The following is a 7,500-nucleotide window of genomic DNA, read 5'->3' as shown; positions in this document are numbered from 1 at the left end:
TTCATTTTCCCTCTCTTCTCCCCCTCGCAGAGTCCCCCCCCCCCCCTCTTCCAAGGTCACCTCCTCTCGACCTCTCCTCCCCTGATCTACTGAGAAGGCAATATGACCTCTTAGAATTCCATTTTTTCTTCTAATCGAGGTCATCCGCTTTATCTATATCTGTTACCACCTCTTCTAGGAGAAGGACACTCCAAAATCAAACCATTGTTCTCTAGTCTTGGGTAGTGCCATTGCCTCTGTACCATGGTCTTCCACTCTCTTGAGTTAGAGTTCTCTTGCTTGAGGGTACACTCGAGCACACTATTCTATCTCGTTTCTCTTCCTCTTGTTTTGTTAAAGTTTTCATAGTTTATATAGGTAATATTTATTTAAATGTCATTGTTCTTAAAATATATTATTTTCACTTGTTTCCTTTCCTCACTGGGCTATTTTCCCTGTTGGGGCCCCAGGGCTTATAGCATCTTGCTTTTCCAACTAGGGTTGTAGCTTAGCAAGTGATAATAATAATAATAATTAATAATACATCATTTCTTTTTTGTGGTCTTGTTAGAGGTTCTACTATTTACAAATGAATATTTTTTTTACTTCTTAATATATATTGGTACACTGGGAATTGATGGCCAATTAGCCAAGGACGGTCCATGGATCTAGCAAACGTGAGCCAAGCAGTTTTCCATTCGGTCACGTCGCTCCAATTTGACCGATTACATTTTATTCAAAGTGGTCGGTTTTTTATCATACATGCAATATATATATATATATATATATATATGTCTTATTTATAACTGTAATCGAACAGTTTAACATGTTTTTTCAAAAAGGCCCATAAAAGAAACACAGGAAATATGAATAAATCACACTATATTTCGGTCAATAAACATCGACCCTCTTCAGGATGTAAAGTAAAAGTAAGGAATACAGTGCAGAGTGACGGTTTATATATGAAAGCAAAAGGGTGTGTTCAATTGTTCTATAGTTGTTATAATTGCTGGAAGGATTAGCCAAATTTAATTACATCCAGGTGCGTGTTCTTATTGTTGAGCCGCTTGGAGGAAGTCTTGACCTCTGATGCATGTCTGGTGGTCGGTCTCCGTGGATTATCTTCTTAATGATAGGGTTGAGAAGAGTATTGTCCACTGTGTCAGCTTTCCATTGGCCCCCAGATAGGTTTATTGTGTTTGATTGATTTATGATGGCTGATTCCAGGATTTTCCTTCTGTACGGACAGGTACTCTTAAAAAGCAAAGACGACTCACTCCAGTTAATCTGGTGCCCTAAATCCCTAAGGTGAATGAAAATCCCCGAGTTTTCATACCCATATCTAACAGATCTTTTGTGTTCGGATAATCTTTGAGATAGCGAACGGCCAGTTTGCCCAACGTACACTTTTTCACAGTCCCTACATGGTATTTTGTAAACGCCGGCTTCTATTTCTCTTTTATTTTGATAAACATTAATAAGGGCGCTTCCTATGGTCTTTGGATATGAAAAAACAAAGGGGTTATCAGTTTTGATATGATTTGTTATATTTTTAATACCTTCTATATATGGGAGTTTTATCTTATTTTTAAAATCTCTTTGGTTAGTAACATCATGATCTTTATAATATATCGTGTTGGCTTTGTTGATGGCCTTTTCTATGACATACGTCGGGTAGAATAGCTGGGCGAGTTGTTTACGGATGATTTCAAATTCTTTATTTAGGTAGGCTGGGGAACAGATTCTCAAACCTCTAAGAAATAGATTGCAAGCTACTCCAATTTTTACAGAAATGTCGTGATAACTAAAGAAATGAATGTAGGAAATAGAGAAAGTTGGTTTTCTATACACAGTGAAATTATACCCCGTCGATTCCCTTATAATTAGTATGTCCAAAAAAACTAATTTTCCATCTTTTTCCCCTTTGTTTTTTCATATCCAAAGACCATAGGAAGCGCCCTTATTAATGTTTATCAAAATAAAAGAGAAATAGAAGCCGGCGTTTACAAAATACCATGTAGGGACTGTGAAAAAGTGTACGTTGGGCAAACTGGCCGTTCGCTATCTCAAAGATTATCCGAACACAAAAGATCTGTTAGATATGGGTATGAAAACTCGGGGATTTTCATTCACCTTAGGGATTTAGGGCACCAGATTAACTGGAGTGAGTCGTCTTTGCTTTTTAAGAGTACCTGTCCGTACAGAAGGAAAATCCTGGAATCAGCCATCATAAATCAATCAAACACAATAAACCTATCTGGGGGCCAATGGAAAGCTGACACAGTGGACAATACTCTTCTCAACCCTATCATTAAGAAGATAATCCACGGAGACCGACCACCAGACATGCATCAGAGGTCAAGACTTCCTCCAAGCGGCTCAACAATAAGAACACGCACCTGGATGTAATTAAATTTGGCTAATCCTTCCAGCAATTATAACAACTATAGAACAATTGAACACACCCTTTTGCTTTCATATATAAACCGTCACTCTGCACTGTATTCCTTACTTTTACTTTACATCCTGAAGAGGGTCGATGTTTATTGACCGAAATATAGTGTGATTTATTCATATTTCCTGTGTTTCTTTTATGGGCCTTTTTGAAAAAACATATATATATATATATATATATATATATACAGTTATATATATATATATATATATAATGTATATAAATATATAAATATAATATATATGTATGTATATAAATATATAAATATAATATGTATGTATATAAATATATAAATATAATATATATGTATATATATAATATATATCTATATATATGTATATATATAACATATATGTATAATATATATATATGTATATATATACAGTATATATGTGTATAATGTATGTGTGTATGTTTATTTATAGATTTGTATAGATATACTGTAGAAGTGTCTAGCCTATACATACATGAAAAGAGGGAGAAACCTATGAATACACGTTTTAATATATATCAGACAAGTTCATGATTTTTCTCCATTTCTGACTGGTTTTGTATTCACCTTCATATAGTCCCAATGAACTTGGATACAAAGTTTGACTCTCGGCTGTTGGGAACTTATTCAATAACCCAGTTGCTCTATTCAAAAGCAACGATAGCATACATATTGCTTTTTCCATTGGTTGTAGATCATTCGCTTCAATTAAATATACACGCACGCGCGCGCGCGGGCAGTCGAACACGAGGGTGAATATCAATTTTTGACGGGCTCTTCCGTTTAATGGAATTAAAAAGTACTGTCGTTTACCCTTCCTGGGTTTCTGTCTGCCTCTTCTTCTCTACTTGATTATTTTTTTTTTATTAGAATAGACTTGACTGAAGATTCAGTGCACAAATATACGCTGTTCCTCACTGCTGATGTCATCCAATCGGGCAAAATGAATAAACTTAATTTTTTTTCGATGCATCGTTTTCTGTTGACAAGATATTTTCCAGCTGATGCCAGAGAAGATGAACACGCATATATATGTATATATATATATATATATATATATAAATATATAAATATATATATATGTGTGTGTATGTATATATATATATATATATATATCATCCGTTATAAGTCCACTATAGAAGAAAGACCCCAGACATGTCTTTTCACTTGCATCCGTTTATGTACATTCTATGCCAGTCCACACCCGCAGATTTTCTTAGTTCGTCAATTTATCGTCTTCTCTTCCTTCCCCTGTTTATTTTGCAATCTCTAGGAACCCATTTTGTTATTCTTAATATATATATATATATATATATGCTGGTACACAAATAGAAATTTTTACAAGCATTTTTCATCATATTACTACTTCCAGGAGTGTTTATTATCTAGTTTTTCTTCTTTATCCCACGTTTTGTGATTTTAAAAAGACCCCGTCATGTAAATTTTATCATTACACCAGTGGAAACATCGTCAGAAAATTAGAGAACAGTTTTGCGTATTACCATCAACATCATGATGTTCATACTGACCTTTTTTTTTAATGAAATTTTGACTTTTTTTAACTTAATTGACGGCGCTTTAGATAAGTTCCTAAATGAAAGTTGGACTTTTTGGTACTACTGAGGAGGTGTTAGACCACAAATTTTTTTTTCATAATCCTGTCTGCCAAAGAGGCACTCACTCTGTTAGAAAATTTACCCCCAAAAACTAAGTTTCATAAGTGAAACAAGCTACGTGTTCGTAGTATTATCTGCTCGTTCATCGAATTTCTATACTAACCTGGCATCCAAAGGGTTCTTTCGTTCAAATGTCTATAAAATTCTGCTGTTACAATTTTGAATATGTGTTAAATACTTATGGATTATACTTTTTATTTATAAAGAATAAGCAATGTAGATATAATACCTTTGAAAAAAAAAAAAGACATTCTAATAAAGAATCTAAGTCATAAGAAATAAAGCGGTTTTTTTTTCTAATTTCATTCTTCTTTACTTAAAAAAGCAAACTATTTAGTCTCATTTTACTTAAACGAACAGTAAACTATTTAGAAACCTTTTTTTTTTCGTCTCAAATAATAACAGATCAACACCATGAATCTTAGTACAATCGTGCATCGGCACGACTCTGCTCTCGTAGTTTAAGACGTCCAGATCCTCTATGTAGTCGGCATAACACGACCAACCGGATTTGATCGAAAGGAACGCATCCGTGTAAACAAATAGACCTTTACCACCGATGCTTTGTTGGTCGGTGTCTTTACTCTGTCTTGAAATAGCCTTGCGGGAGTACAGCAAGAGTTTAGTCTATTTCAGACGTATCATCTGTGGAGAAAAGGTATGTAACTTATATTCCATCGCTTCCTTTCGTTATACTCCGATTGCCATTTGTAAATTATTAGTCTTTCGTTCAATCAACTTTCGAAAACTGTATACTGCACAGAAGCCGAAATACGTGAGAGAGAGAGAGAGAGAGAGAGAGAGAGAGAGAGAGAGAGTGGGGGGGATTTCAGAATTTCTCGAATGCTTTATCTACTGAAGTTATGACAATTTTTAGATCCCATTAGATAGGAAATTTATGGACCATGTTGGAAAATCTTTGTGCTTTGGGTTATGTAGTTCATGATATAAAATGAGAGGATTACAGAATTTCTTGAATGCTTTATTTACTGAAGTTATTATGACAATTTATAGATGCCATTAGATAGGAAATTTAGGGACCATGTTGGAAAATCTCAAATTTTTGGGGTCATATAGTTCCTCATAATATAAAATAAAAGCGATTGGAAAAGAGGATTATACGTGCACAAAAGAATAACTCCAGCAACGAGAGCTATAATGGCTCTCTGTCTTGACCGTGTGGACCAAATGCTCTCCATCCAACTTCCTCCATCGGCTCATGGTTCTGCCGCAAGTTTATAAGTGAATCACGCATTCCCATTGAAACTTGCAAGACAGTAATCGAGGCGTCCTCAACTTGAAATGGGTTTGCTAATGGTGGTTGCCTGCGCCTTCGCGCATTCTGTCAAATTTCTTGACCAGGCAACTTGTTATAGTTTTGTATGTGTTATTCATTGATGGTTAAAGGTTAAAGGTGTCTGGTTTCAGATCCAATTCTATCAGAATAGATCCTCATTAGAAAGTCATTCAGGCAAGCCTAGCCCCCAACTGTGGTGCCCTACCACAGCAGTGGCCTCCCCAGTAAACAGCTTAAACTAACGGTCCCGGGCGGAGATCGATCTGCTGCCATGTGAATGCTAGGCAAACACGTTACCACTGTACGAGCCAGGAGGCTAGTTACTTATGATTCCTCAGTAGTTCATCTCAAAAGAGATGTATAGAATGGTCATCATCATCGTCATCATCTCCTCCCACGCCTATTGACGCAAAGGGCCTCTGTTAGAATTTCGCCAGTCGTCTCTTATCTTGAGCTCTTAAATCAATTCTTCTTCATTCATCATCACCCACTTCACTCTTCATGGTCCTCAGACATATAGGCCTGGGTCTCCCAACAATTCTAGTGCCTTGTGGAGCTTATAATAGTGCAAATAAGTACAATACTATACTTCCTTATACTAAAATGGTTCCACAATGATATATACGATGTGTGTAAAACTGTGTATTCTACAAACACACATAGCTTTATACTTGTCTTATATATCATTATGGTGCCTTTTTAGCATAGAATGATAATTTAATTTTTTTATAATTATTTAGGAATAATTAATAGAATGATAAAGAAAGTTATGCCATTTTTCTTTATATGTCTCCCTAGAAAATAAATTTTAAAAGTATTTTGTCTACTATCTGATTAAAAACCGCAAAATTATCTTCATACTTCAAGGGTAAAATACCAACTTTATAATATAGAGGTTTTTCTATTGCCATAGCTTATCCCATTTATTCCGAGAAATTATGTCAACTTGAAACTATTTTCTTTCCAATCAAGGTCTCTTCTAGGAGAGGGGGTGTGAACATTTGTCACTTTACAAAAAATCCGGGAATAGAAAGTTCCGTTATTATTATAATTATTATTATTATTGTTACGAACCGACTTGATGGTTCATCAGGTTCTTAAGGTTTTAAGGCATTCGGGACTGGAAAAACTGGAAGATATAGAGACTAGCAACGGAGGGAGGAACCAAAGCAAAATAAAGTAACCTTAAACTAGTTTATTATAATTACATAAATACAAAGTTAAATCATTCAAAATATGAAAATGAGAAACATCTTACAAGAGCAGTAAAATATTAAATTACTTGAATGTGTGACTCTGAACAATTCAGAGAATTGGGCAGAACAAGGCATCAATAGGTCAACCTTCAAAGGTCACACTCCACCTAAGGAGATTACAGCTTACGACACAACAACAGACAAACCTATACACAAGGTCATTAATACAGCTCCATGCTGCCAATGAGATTAGCCCTCCATACAGTGTCGCTCCCCAGCTGACAAAAATACACTAATGATGCCCAGTGGACCCACACTCCACATGACGTAGTCCACCATACGACGAAAACGCACTAATTCCGGCCAAAGCTGCTGCCCATTGAGGTCACACTCGACACGTTGTCCTCTCGACGATGAAAACACGCTAATACTGCTGCCCAGTGATGTCAAACTCGACACGTCGTCCTCTCGACGACGAAAACACGCTAATACTGCTGCCAGTGATGTCATACTCGACATGTCGTCCTCTCGACGACGAAAACACGCTAATACTGCTGCCCAGTGATGTCATACTCGACATGTCGTCCTCTCGACGATGAAAACACGCTAATACTGCTGCCCAGTGATGTCATACTCGACATGTCGTCCTCTCGACGACGAAAACACGCTAATACTGCTGCCCAGTGATTTCACACTCGACATGTCGTCCTCTCGACGACGAAAAAAAGTTAATACTGCTGCCCAATGAAGTCACACTCGACATGTCGTCCTCTCGACGGTGAAAACACGCCAATGCTGGCCAAAGGCTGCCGAACTCCAACTCGCAGATCATACTCTGTCCGACGGCTTCAAATCAAATAACCAGGTATCAAGTTCCTCACGCTGCCACATACTGGTCCACAGGT

At 36.5% G+C, this 7,500-nt stretch overlaps 1 long non-coding RNA gene across 2 annotated transcripts in view; it reads left to right on the top strand.

Annotated features, from left to right (window-relative positions):
* Window positions 1-4,512: 4,512 nt before the first annotated feature.
* The window catches only part of LOC137617314 (uncharacterized), a 24,295-nt gene continuing 21,307 nt past the window's right edge, over window positions 4,513-7,500 (top strand). The window contains exon 1 of one of the 2 annotated variants that reach the window (XR_011039611.1): window positions 4,513-4,760. This is a non-coding gene — a long non-coding RNA (uncharacterized lncRNA). The remainder of the gene's footprint in view (window positions 4,761-7,500) is intronic. The other variant, XR_011039613.1, reaches the window with a different exon arrangement.

Source organism: Palaemon carinicauda, chromosome 23 (assembly GCF_036898095.1).
Source record: "Palaemon carinicauda isolate YSFRI2023 chromosome 23, ASM3689809v2, whole genome shotgun sequence".
NCBI classification, from domain to species: Eukaryota; Metazoa; Arthropoda; class Malacostraca; order Decapoda; family Palaemonidae; genus Palaemon; species Palaemon carinicauda.
The sequence above is the reverse complement of the archived record's forward strand: the minus strand, read 5'-3'. Positions and strand labels throughout refer to the sequence as shown.